The following is a 14391-nucleotide window of genomic DNA, read 5'->3' as shown; positions in this document are numbered from 1 at the left end:
GCCGCCGTATCCGTGTATGCAGATCCACGTACGTATAGCTACATACTGTACACTGCTGCTCCATCAGACCATGACCATGCATGACTAGGTTAAACAAAAAGGTAAAACAAAACAAGTTTTATACCTTAAAAATACAACAATTTTGACTACTAATTTCTTTTATAATACATTGTTGTTGGTAAAGAATCCATATTCTTGAAGACTCTACGAATCTATCGAAACAAGTTTTATACTTAAACATGTAAAAAGTTTAAATAATTTCCGATTAAATTTGTAAAATTTGACTTATCAATGTATAAAATATAGTTATCACGGGGAACATAATTTGCAAAAGAAAAATGACATTTTTATAACCAATACTACGTGTATATTTGCTACAAGTCGCAAGCACCGCCGGTGTGCTGTACTTGCTAACAAGTCGCAAGCTATGGTGAGACCTAGGGTTGCGCCTGAAGTAGTACGGTGCAACTGTCCCGTGGCCATGACGTTAGTTGAGTACTAGTATTTCGTCAAGGATCTATATATAATAATATATAATATTAATCGATCATTATTATACCTTCTCTTCACTTTAGCTTTATTTACAAATGAATTTGACTTTGATCAAATTCTATAGATAAATGTATTAGCTTCTAGGAATCCTAATACATATAATATCAAAACATATTTCATAAAAAAAATTAATGAAACAACTTTACCGAGAATCAGTGAAAATAAAACATGTATTTCTAAACTATATATGTTACTAGAAAAATTAAGCAAGTCAACATTCAAACCAACTAATTAGCGAGGGGCAAGTTAAATTTTTTTTGTTGTATTATTTATTTGCTTTTAAAATGGGTGGAGTACCTTGTATTTTAAGATGCGTCTTCTTTGTAAAATTTTATCCTAGATAGTGCCACGCAAACATCGCCACATCGACGGGGAGACACACCTGAAGGGGTATGGACTAGGACGCATGACTTAACAAGTTTAGGAGCCAAATTTTGATTTTGAGAGTTCGTGAATCTAAATGGCATAGGACCACGAGTTTACCGTTGTATTTAACTCTTTAAAATTTGTAATTATACACTAATTTATATGCATACCTACCTTTCAAATCTTATCTATGTATATCTTTTAAACAACATGTGCATGTGTGAAATCAGTGACATTCATGCACGTATTTTTAAACTATATATTGCTAAAAAAAATTAAGCAAGTTAACAAACATTTTTTTTAAGAGCAACAATCAAACATTCAAACCAGCTAATTAGTAAGGGGCAATTTAATTTTTTGTCGTGCCACTTTTTTGCTCTTAAAATAGTTGAATATCTTGTATTTTAGGGCGTATGAGTATGTGAATTTTTTTATGGCCGCGGTAAACGGTTTCTGGTTTTACTTGAGGAATGTGTGCATGCATATATGATCGGTGTAGTATTATTTCATGGTACACTTTTTGCAAGGGACGGCCTCTTGCTGTTGCCGAGTTTGGAGTTTAGGGGGTGGAGGGGGAGTCCCGGCACCTTTGGGGTTGTGAATTGTTGCATCCAGGTCATGTCATTTGCCGGCCGGGAGTGACGAGCCGGGGAGACCAGGACAAATCACAGGACGCATACTCGCACGTGTCGCATCTTGCTTCTCTCGTCCGTGTCGATCGAGTTGCATCGGTGTGTTGTGTGCCCTCCGTGAAACGCCCTGCATTGTCCATGTGTGTTATGTGCTCTCTCTCACCGGTTCCGTCGTCCTCTTTTCAGTTTTCACCGCTGGGATTTATTCTGGGAGAGAGAGAGAGAGAGAGAGAGAGAGAGAGAGAGAGAGAGAGAGAATTCTTGGAAAAGTAAAATGCTTGCCATACCCGGCCTTTTTTCACCGTCCCATGTTCTTTCTTTAACTTTTACCATACCCTTTTAATTTATTTCTCTTCCCTTTTTATTACCTGAGATCTTATTCTTCTTTCAAATGTGAAATGAATAATGCCATCTTCCTACTTTCAGCCTGTTCGCTTGTTGGTTTCAGCCAGCCCAAACCAGCCAGCCAACAGTGTTTTTCTCTCACAATAAACCAGCACCAGCCAGCTCAAACCAGCCCAGAAACCAACCAGTGAACAGGCCGTTTGTGTGCGAATATAAATTTCTATGAGGACTTGTAACTCAGTGAACTTTTTTTTTGGTAAGATTTCAACATACATTTCGGATTTTTTATGCTTAGTGCAATTAAAATCGTGAGTGCACACGTTAATCTTGAAAAATACATTTTCTTCACAAAACAATAAAAATTAATTAGTGAAGGTGTTGATTTGTATATAATCAGTCTTTGGTTTCCAAACATCCTTCTTATTTTTCGTTAAGTATTCCATTCATGAGTTGTACAACAAGTCCCTGTTTGGCACAACTCCTCCACCAACTTCAAGAGTTGTTGTGTGCGAAACAGGTAAAATAAAACAGCTCCAGTTGAGCAGCACCTTAAACGTGCTCTCACAAGAGATGATGTGAGATGAAGTTAAAAATAGTAGCTTCACCCAGCTTTAACTCGCTCTGGTGGGCATTGCTTGAGATTCTATTAGAGAATGTTCTAAGGAGCTTAGCATGTGGAGTTGTTTTGTCAAACAGTTCAACAAAATAACTGCAGCTTTATTGGTAGAATTACTCATGAAGCTGAAACAATAAAAAAATGTTTCACTTCATTGTGCCAAATGAGGCCAAAATTATACATTAATTAGCAAGCCAACCCCAAGTACACCACCCACTTCAAGGCCCTATTTAGGCCTTATTTAGTTGGCGATTTTTTTGGCGAAATGTACTGTAGCACTTTCGTTGTTATTTGACAATTAGTGTCCAATCATAGTCTAATTAGGCTTAAAAGATTTGTCTTGTGAATTTTGTCTAAACTGTGTAATTAGTTTTATTTTTTATTTATATTTAATACTTCATGCATGCGTCCAAAGATTCGATGTGACGAGGAATCTTAAAAAATTTTGCAAAATTTTGAAAACTAAACACTACCTTAGTGGACCTCCGGCTGGTTTCGGCTCCAACTCCCTCGTGAACTGTTGCAAGAAGCTATTTTTATCTCATCCTCACAATGAACTAAAAACCAATGAAGCTATTATGCTTTTAGCTTTACATATACTCCGTATGTTTTTATCATCTTCATTCACTCCTTCGTGCACTGTATCAAGGAGATGGGAACTGTTTTGGGTTGTATCATTGTGGCCCCATTCGGCTTGCAGAAACTTGGCTGAAAGTGGCTGAAAAATACTGTTCTTACTAAAATGTTGTGAGAGAAAAATACTGTTACAGCTTAAAAAAGAAGCCGAACAAACCGAATTTAAAATAAGCCGAACGGGGCCACAATTAGATATGCGCCGGGGCTTAAGGCCTGTTTGCTTGAACTTATCAGCCGACTTATCAACTAAAATCTATAATATTTTTCTCTTACAAACAAAACAGTTTTTGGTGACTTATCAGCCCACTTTTAATACCTGGCGAACTTATGGCCATACTACCGTCGTAGCAGCCGTGTAGACAATTGATGATTGACCAGGGGTCAATTGAGCTAGGGCCGTAGGAGCTGAATTCGGTCACTACACCTAGTGACCGGACAGATATGCGCTAGATCTCAGAAAATCTGGACTTCCCTTTTGTTGGCCGCGTCAAGAAACGGTAACTATATTCTTTTTTTTTTTTTTGTTTCTTGAACCCGTTTGTTCCCTTGTAACTTTCTTTTTATTTAATAAATTTACTGTAGGGCCCCGGCCCCTCCAGAGTTCTAAAAATAGGAAACGCTAACTATATATAGGTCCCATAAACAAAGCATATTTATCACCAATGTCAAATCACAAATGCAACAACTTAGCAAGATATATATGGTACGGTAATCTTTCCTACGCGTGATCCCATCCGCTCAGAAAGTGTTACATGCACCCAAAAAGTTCCTAAACTTTTCACTAGGTAAACGTTACAATCGTATACATCCTCCGTGTAACACCCTAAAATTTGTATTTTTTTTAAAATAGTTAAATTTGATTTATTTATGTTATTATGTGTGCATTCAAATATAGGAAAATAATAATTTTGTAAAATTAAAATCAATCATAAGGATATCTACATGTTGATGCACTCATGCTGTAGCATTGTATTTAATATGTTGAGTGGTTTTGATTTAAACTCAAAAGGATTCAAAAATCATTTAGAAATGAATTTGGAAATTTGATTTGGAAAAAGAAAAGGAAATTAATTTCTCTCCCCTCCCTTCTTCATTTTCGGCCTGCTGGCCCAACTCCTCGTCGGCCCGCTCGCCTCCTTCTCCTTTCCTCTTCTCCCGTTTTCTTCTTGGGCCAGCCCAATCCGGGTAGGCAACTGTTGTCGTCGCGCCCTCCCTCCTTCTCTGCCGCTAACCGCCTGGGCCCGCTTGTCAGCGTCGTCGCCCACCTCCCGCGTCCCGCGCCCGGTCAAGGCGGAACTGCTGCCGCGCCCACCTCGTGTCGTGGGAGCGTCTTCCCCCGCGCCCCGACCTCTATAAAGGAGCCGAGCCCGTCGCCGCCCTCCCTGTTGCCTCCCCTGCTCCACTCTTGAACTCGCCCGAGCGCGCGGAAGCCGCAACTGCCGCACAGACGCGTCAGAATCCGCCAACGTCCGTTCCTCCGTGCGGTCCGCCATCCCCGAGCCGCCTTCGTCCTTGTTTCCATCCACGGTGAGACCCCCTTGTTCCCCTCCTTCTCCCCGTGCCTTTACTTTCGTAAATCATAGCCTCTAGGGCCCTATCCGTGTGCGCCTGGGAGCTTCACGTCGCCGGCCATGGCCACCACCGCGTCGGCCACGTCCTCCGACCACGTTCTCGGCCTGGGCGAGGTCGCCTTCACCTTGCCTCTTCCCCGGTGCTCTCGGATGGGCAAACCGCGGCCTGTAGGGCTCGTATCGATCGCGCCGGTGACCTCCTCGTCGTCGGCCTTCTCTCTCTCCCCCCAGCTCTAATCTGAGCCGTCCATCGCTTGATCAACGGCTACGGATGGACGATACCCCTTCGCGGGTCTTTTTGCTAAAGAGACCCCAAGTTTTGCCTATTTGAACCCGCAATCCTCGGCCGATTTAAATACCCCAAATTTGATTTATTTAGATTCAAAAATAGTTCATTCTATTTATAGAAATGCCACTGCATTGTTTTGCTTATAAAATCATCGTTTTAGCTCTGAATCGACCCGTTCAAATTGTGTTAGATTCATAATAAAGTTCTCTACATGTTAATACCACTGTCAAATATGTTTGCAACATTTAAATTTTGAGGTTAGATTTAATTAAATAAATTGCTGTAGGAAACCCCATTTAATTCATAACTTTCGTGTTTTAGCTCTGTTTTTTGTGATCTTCGCGTTGACGTGATCGTAGCGAGATATAGAATCTTTTCATAAACATTCTATCTTGTTTTCTATACTGCTGGTGTACTATTCTAACGATAGGTTTGTTTGCTTTGCATGAATGCCTTTGGAACGCTTGTATGTTGCTTTGTTGGTCGAGTTCAAACGGTGAGGAGAACGTTGGAGACCAAGAGTTCTTTGATGACCAGCAGGAGTTTGTTAACCAAGGCAAGTATAGCATGGGATCTACCTTGATGTCCTATTCACCATTTATTAATTACTCATTTGTATGTGTCTAATTTTGGTACCCGTAAGGACATCTTAGTGATTGAATATCCTGTTTTCCTTGTCTCCTACGGGTTATATGCATATGGGTAGTTGCTAGCGCTCAATGTAACTGTACATGATCTACATATTGAACAATGATTCTATGGAAAGAAAAGGTAAAAGTTGATTTTAAACAACTGAATTACAGGGCGAAGGAGCAAATGACTTGATCATGATGCTCTCGGCCCTCTATAAGGACTTATCTATCGGCAAAAGCTGGGACTGACAGTGCAACCGTGAGGGTCATATGGCTCTAACTTTAGCTCAGTAATAGGATCTTTTCTAGCTTGTTAGAGGTTACCTTTATGGCGTAAAAGGGGTTTGCCATGTTGGGTATAGGACTGCCCCTGTTCTTATGTGTATAGTCGTAAAGGATTTATGCCATAGGAAAGGAGGGTTCCTACATTTGCCTGTCGAGGAAACCTAGCGGCCCTAACTTGTTAGCGAAACCTATGAAATGGCTTCATAGTGTACCCCACCCGCTCACCTTGGCAGTGATATGAGAGTAATTAATCTAGGCATATGGGAATCTTGACTCATGATGAATGTGCACAACCTCTGCAGAGTGTTACAAACTATTATAATAGCCGTGCTCATGATCACGAGCGGCCCAAAAAACTCACAGAATAACTGGTTATTTGTTGTTGTTTATTTATGATGTTCTACGATGATAATATGATACAATTGATTCTGATATCTGATCATGTGGGTTTAATTGGGGCTTAAGCATAACTTGCTAATAGTTGATGATAAAATCTTGACTTACTAAAAGTGCTAACTGCAGTAAACCAGAGTCATCCTTTTTAAGCTTTCATAACCCCATGTTATCTTGTTAAGTATGGAAAGTACTTACGCTTGTTTACTTTCAATATTTGGATAAAAATCCCGGATGGGTAACAAATGTCAATGAGTATGAGGAGTTTCCAGAGGACTTTTAGGCTTGTGGTCCACCAGTTGACCATCCCTATGTAGGAGCTACCACGAGGGAGCTACCACGAGAGAGTTACATTTTTATTTTCCACTGTGTTGTGTAAGACTATGTGATGGTATTAATCGTGATGTAAGATACACCGTGATGATACTTTTTATAATTTGTCAACTTATGTGTGTGACTGATCCCTGAGCACACATGAGTTTTATGCATTCAATTTTATCCTTAAAATTGAGTGTGACAAATTGGTATTAAAGCCGTGTTTACTGTAGGACGCAAGCCTAGTTAGAGATGATAGTTTTAGCATCTTTGCTCCACTCGTTTCATGCTTACTGTCTCATTCTTGTTATTTTATTAAAATATTTATGCTTTTCATACCTTAATCTATTATATAAAATTGTTGCTTCTAATTCTATCTTACCCTAAATCTATAAATGCCTCGTAACCCGAAGACCGTCCGCCTCAGCACTATAGGCTACCATGCCATGTTCACCCCCCGTGCTCCACAGGTGGAGAAGGAGATTCTGGTCATCTCCGATGATGAGGTGGAACCCTTGATTGAGGAAGATGAGGAGTGGATGGCTACCTCGACACCTGCACCCGCACCTGCTCCTACTCCAGCTGTTGCACCTATCTATGCTGTTGCAGCTACACCAATGGAGTCATCAGCTACTTCACCAACGCCTATGCCACACCCAGCTGTCCCTGTGGTGGATGAGGAGATGGGCTGGACGTGCAAATACTACTTCAAGCAGGCCCCAGAGACGGCCTACTACCACACCCTCCTTACTTAGGTGTTGGATGACTACTACACTGACCTGCATGCCTCTATCAACTATCACTGTGCAGAGTACCAGCACCCTTTGGAGGCAACTTTTTGGAAGGTAGAGCTGGTTGTCACCACCTGGAATGACATGAAGAATGCACATGAGGTAGAGACTATCCATAGTGCCACTGCCAGACGAGCTCATGCATTGGATGGCATAGAAGATGCAGCGCAGGACGCTTACATCTACTACCATGGTCATCGTTTTGAGGCCATGAAGGAGGATCATTTCAGGTTCCTTCCTCGCAATGATTATGAGGGTATTTGGTAGGTCCTGGCACCACCAAAAAGTGATCCAACTCTAGAAGCAATAGTGCGACATGTCCATGCCATGCAGGGGGTAGATGAAGAAGTCAAGGGAGAGCTGCGTGCATCGTAGAGGGCCAAGAGGCATCTCCAGAAGCAGGTTGACGAACTATGTGCTCAACTTGGGCTGCCATCGATCTACAAGAAGAAGCCCCGGTCGTTCACCATGATTGACACCGCCCTATAGGTGTTTGGTGCCTTGTTTAAAGTTACAATGTTGTTAGTTCGTGTGTCATGTCTAGTCTTGTTTTGTCTTTATGAACTTTAGTGATTAGATGTCTTTAATTGTGAACTTGGATGATTTGGAGTTTGTTTGATTGCTGGAAGTTTGTGGGCATGTCCACAAATTCCGTAGGTTTGAACCCTAAGTTTAGATGAGGTCTTAATGCAGATGGGTTGCTTTATCATATCTCTGTTGTGCTATTTTCTGGAGCAGCCTGTGTTCTTTATCTTGTATCTTAAAATCTAGGCTACCAAAAATTCTGAAATTTTTGTGGAGATATCTAGACTTCTGTATCTTTCAAATGTCTCTGTAATCACATTGATATCTATTCAGGTTTGTGTGATCTAGCTATCACAAGTTGATGTTTCTACGCAGACTAGAACCCAGAACCGATTTGGTTTAGCTCTGTTTTTTACCATGTGTATATCTAAATCTATAATAGTGTTCTAGATAAAAGTTGTAGCTGACTCCTAAGCTTTCTAACCATTCTTGGTACGCCACTGTTGGGTCTCTGAAACTCAAGTTATGATAGATTTACCGAACTGCTGTACTTGAATCTTGTCTAGAAAATCCTCAGCGTTGTTCCTTATCTTTTATAAGTTCTCTATAATTTGGAAATCTCTAAAATTTTGCGCATTGATTTGGAAAGCAGATGGCCGCAAGAGGAGGAAGAGGCAGAGGCCGTGGTCATGGTCATGGTGCTCCCATGAATCCACCACCACAGCCACCAGTGACTATGGAGCAATTGATGGGAATGCAAGCACAGTTGATGCAAGCCATGATGTAACGCTTGGATAATGAACCTACAAGAGGACCACCACCTATTCAGGTTTGAGACAAGCATGGAGAATTCATGAAGGGTCGCCCTCTGGGGTTCACCCATGCCTCAGACCCCTTGGAGGCAGACGATTGGTTGTGTGTTGTGGAAAAATAACTTAACATAGCACAATGCAATGAGCATGAGAAGGTGTTGTATGCTTCTGGTCAACTTCAGGGAGCAGCTCAGGATTGGTGGGATTCTTTCCAGTATGGACGCCCTAATGATGCTCCTATTATCACCTAGCGAGAATTCAAGGACAATTTTTGGTCATATCATATCCCCGATGGACTAGTGGAGTTGAAGCACGAGGAATTTAGGTCCCTTAAGCAAGGATCAATGTCTGTGGTGGAGTATCGTGACAAGTTCGCTCAACTATTACGCTATGCTCCAAATGATGTAGCTGAGGATAGGGAGAAACACCACCGCTTCCTCAAGGGACTTTATGATGGCCTACAGCTCCAGCTTATGTCCAACACATATCGTAACTTTCAGTCATTGGTGAACCACGCTATTATGATTGACGATAAGCGCAAAGAGATGGAAGTCAAGAAGAGGAGGCTTGAAGGGCAAGCTTCTGGAAGCAACACCCACCCACATGCCTATCCCCAGTAGGGTTTTCAATAGAGGAATCAAGGACCATCTAACCAGGGAAACCGTGGTCAGTATCCTCAGCGCAATGAGTTCTAGCAACGCCCTCAGTACCAGCAATAGTTTGGTAATCAGCGTCCCCAGCAACAGACCGGCAATCCGGCATCACGCCACGGAATGCCCAACAATGCTCCTATGAAGAGTGGTGTACCCAATAACCCCAACGCATGCTACCGCTATGGAGAAGTATGTCACTATGCTCATTAGTGTCCAAAGAAGCAGAACCAGCAAGCTCCACAGAAGCAGAATGGCAATCCAAAGTTCAACGCCCGACCACCTCACACTTCTAAAGTGAACTATGTGTCATCTGATGCAGCTCAGGAGACACCCGAGGTCATGTTGGGTACGTTCAGTGTTAACTCTATCTCTGCTACAGTACTTTTTAATTCAGGTGCTTCGCATTCATTTATTTCCCAAGTTTTTGTTAGAATACATAGCATACCTTTATGTGCCATGAAAAACCCCATACTAGTAAATTCACCGGGAGGTAGCATATCAGCTTCTTATTGGAGTCCCTCAGCTAGCATTTCCTTAAGTGGGGTAGACTTCAAAGTGAAACCTATTGTGTTCAGAACAACGAGAATTGATCTTATTCTGGGTATGGATTGGATGAAACAACACCGAGCAGTGATTTAGTGTCAGGAGAGATCTGTTGTTGTGACATCACCCAATGGAGATAGAATCTATGTAGAAGTGGTTGTGCAAGCTCAGCCAACGACCACTACGAACCAGCTGGATGGTAATGCCAATAAACAAGATTGTGTTGTGGAGGAGTTCCCGAATGTTTTCCCCGATGATTTGCCAGGTATGCCACCTGACCGTGACATTGAATTCATTATTGAATTATTAAATAGAACTACACCAATAGCTAAACGTCCATATAGAATGGGGGTTAATGAATTAGAAGAGCTTAAGAAACAACTAAAAGAGTTGCAAGAAAAAGGTTTCATACGCCCCAGTTCTTCCCCAGGGGGGCACCTGTGATCTTTGTGGATAAGAAGGATGGTACCCAATGGATGTGTATGGATTACCGTTCACTTAATGAGGTTACTATCAAGAATAAATACCCTTTGCCAAGGATTGATGATTTGTTTGATCAGTTGAGAGGAGCCTATGTGTTCTCCAAGATTGATCTCCGCTCAGGTTACCATCAGCTAAAGATTCGAAACTCGGACATACCCAAGACAGCATTCACTACACGGTATGGCTTGTATGCGCATACCGTTATGTCTTTTGGATTGACCAATGCACCTACATACTATATGTATCTAATGAATAAGGTGTTCATCGAGTTTCTTGATAAATTTGTGGTGGTATTCTTTGATGACATACTGATATTCTCCAAGACTGAAGAACAACATGCTGAACATATAAGGTCGGTCTTGCAAAAGCTTAGAGAACATAAGTTGTACGCTAAGCAGAGCAAGTGTGAGTTTTGGTTGAAGGAGGTCTCTTTTCTGGGTCATGTTGTCTCCAATGGTGGAATAGCAGTGGATCCAGGTAAGGTGCAAGATGTATTGAATTAGAAACCACCAACCAATGTAAGTGAGATTCATAGCTTTTTGGGATTGGCTGGATACTATAGGAGGTTCATTGAAGGTTTTTCTAAGCTTGCTAAGCCTATGACAGCTCTATTGGAAAAGAATGCTAAATTTGTATGGTCTGATAAATGCTAGGCAAACTTTGATGAGCTAAAGAAGAGATTGACTACAACTCCAGTGTTGATTTTGCCAGATTTAAACAAGAACTTCTCTATATATTGTGATGCATCTCATTTGGGCCTTGTATGTGTTCTTATGCAAGAAGGAAGAGTGGTGACATATGCATCTAGACAACTGAGGAAGCATGAGTTGAACTACCCAACTCATGACTTGGAATTGGCAGCTGTGGTTCATGCTTTGAAGATCTAGAGACATTATCTAATTGGACATAAGAGTGATATCTATATAGATCACAAGAGTTTGAAGTATATCTTTACCCAGTCAGACCAGAATCTGAGACAATGTCGTTGGTTAGAATTGATCAAAACTATGATTTGGAAGTGCATTATCATCTAGGAAAAGCAAATGTCATAGCTGATGCACTTAGCAGGAAGAGCTATGCCAATGGACTTCGGATGACATTTATGCCAGTAGAGTTGTGTGCTGAAATGGAGCATCTCAACTTGAGCTTTGTCACTAATGCAATAGAATTAGTGATAGAGCCTACCTTGGAGCTAGAGATACGCAAAGGACAATTAGAGGATGAGAAACTTTAGCATATAACAGAGAATATAATGCTTGGAAAGGCACCAGGATTCAGAATGGATGAGAATGGTACTCTTTGGTTTGAGAAAAGGATATGTGTACCTAAATTGAAGGCTATCTATGATGCAGTTCTGCAAGAGGCACATGAGTCTGCTATTTCTATACATCCCGGAAGTACCAAGATGTATTTAGATCTCAAAGAGAAGTATTGGTGGTATGGTATGAAGAGAGATGTGGTAGAGTATGTGACTTTGTGTGACACTTGTCAAAGGGTGAAAGCTGAGCATCAAAGACCTATAGGGTTGCTACAGCCAATGAAGATTCCTAAATGGAAATGGGAAGAAGTTGGTATGGATTTTATAGTAGGTCTACCCCGCACTCAAAGAGGTTATGATTCAATATGAGTAATAGTGGATCAACTCACCAAGGTTGCTCACTTTCTGCCTGTCAAGACTACCTAAACAGGTTATTTGTTGTTGTTTATTTATGATGTTCTACGATGATAATATGATACAATTGATTCTGATATCTGATCATGTGGGTTTAATTGGGGCTTAAGCATAACTTGATAATTGTTGATGATAAAATCTTGACTTACTAAAAGTGCTAACTGTAGTAAACCAGAGTCATCCTTTTTGCGCTTTCATAACCCCATGTTATCTTGTTAAGTATGGGAAGTACTTACGCTTGTTTACTTTCAATATTTGGATAAAAATCCCAGATGGGTAACAAATGTCAATGAGTATGAGAAGTTTCCAGAGGACTTTTAGGCTTGTGGTCAACCAGTTGACCATCCCTATGTAGGAGCTACCACGAGGGAGCTACCACGAGAGAGCTACCTTTTTATTTTTTGTTGTGTTGTGTAAGACTATGTGATGGTATTAATCGTGATGTAAGATACACCGTGATGATACTTTTTATAATTTGTCAACTTATGTGTGTGACTGATCCTTGGGCATACATGAGTTTTATGCATTCAATTTTATCCTTAAAATTGGGTGTGACAAATTGGTATCAAAGCCGTATTTACTGTAGGACGCAAGCCTAGTTAGAGATGGTCGTTTTAGCATATTTGCTCCACTGGTTTCGTGCTTACTGTCTTATTCTTGTTATTTTATTAAAATATTTATGCTTTTTATACCTTAATCTATTATATAAAATTATTGATTCTAATTCTATCTTACCCTAAATCTATAGATGCCTCATAACCCGAAGACCACCTACCTCAGCACTGCAGGCTACCGTGCCATGTTCACCCCCCATGCTCCATAGGTGGAGAAGGAGATTGTGGTCATCTTTGATGATGAGGTGGAACCCTTGATCAAGGAAGATGAGGAGTGGATGTCTACCCCGACACCTGCACCCACACCTGCTCCTACTCCAGCTATTGCACCTGTCTATGCTGTTGCAGCTACACCAACGATGTCATCAGCTACTTCACCAATGCCTGTGCCACACCCAGCTGTCCCTATGGTGGATGAGGAGATGGGCTGGACGTGCAACTACTACTTCAAACAGGCCCCGAAGATGGCATACTACCACACCCTTCTTACTCAGGTGCTGGATGACTACTACACTGACCTACATGCCTCCATTAGCTATCACTATGCAGAGTACCAGCACCCTTTGGAGGCAACTTTTTGGAAGGTAGAGTTGGTTGTCACCTCCTAGAACGACATGAAGAATGCACATGAGGTGGATACTGTCCATAGTGCCAATACCAGACAGGCTCATGCATTGGATGGCATGGAAGATGCAGCGCATGACGCTTACATCTACTACCATGGTTGTCATTTTGAGGCCATGAAGGAGGATCGTTTTAGGTTCCTTCCTCGCAATGATCATGAGGGTATTTGGCAGGTCCTGCACCACCAGAAAGTGATCCAACTCTAGAAGCAACAGTGCGACATGTCCGATAGATGAAGAAGTCAAGGGAGAGCTATGTGCATTGTAGAGGGTCGAGAAGCGTCTCCAGAAGCAGGTTGATGAACTGTGTGCTCAACTTGGGCTGCCACCAATCTACAAGAAGAAGCTCTGGTCGTTCACCATGATTGACACCGCCCCATAGGTGTTTGGTGCCTTGTTTAAAGTTACGACGTTGTTAGTTCGTGTGTCATGTCTAGTCTTGTTTTGTCTTTGTAAACTTTAGTGATTAGATGTCTTTAATTGTGAACTTGGATGATTTGAAGTTTGTTTGATTGCTGGAAGTTTGTGGGCATGTCCACAAATTCCATAGGTTTAAACCCTAAGTTTAGATGAGGTTATACATGATCAATGAGTATGAAATTTTTACTATAGTTCAAGCATACAGTAATTAGCCCACCATAAAAATTTCACCACAATTGGACCATAGAAGCTGCAACTATGAATTATTCCAATTAATTATAGAAAAGCATAGATCTAAAGCTACAGCAAAAATTTTGTACTAAAGCATACAATATTATGTGTTCAATGTGTAGATCTACTCATGTGGAGTCCAACAAAATTAGATTTTCCATTTTATAATTTTTCTGTGATTTACTATGATTTTTCAAAGATTCAGCAGAAATAAATAAAAAAGAAAAAGACAAAACCATCGTCACTGTAGCAAACCACCGTCCAAAACCGCTTGGGGGTTATTTGACCGGTTTTAGAAAGTTTAGGGGGTAGAAAAATCTAGTTTTATAGTTTAGGGGGTGAAGTAGTTCACCCTGAATAGTTTGGGGGGTTATGTAGACTTTTTCCTATGT

The sequence above is a fragment of the Miscanthus floridulus genome, chromosome 4, assembly GCF_019320115.1.
Source record: "Miscanthus floridulus cultivar M001 chromosome 4, ASM1932011v1, whole genome shotgun sequence".
In the NCBI taxonomy this organism is placed as follows: Eukaryota; Viridiplantae; Streptophyta; class Magnoliopsida; order Poales; family Poaceae; genus Miscanthus; species Miscanthus floridulus.
The sequence above is the reverse complement of the archived record's forward strand: the minus strand, read 5'-3'. Positions refer to the sequence as shown.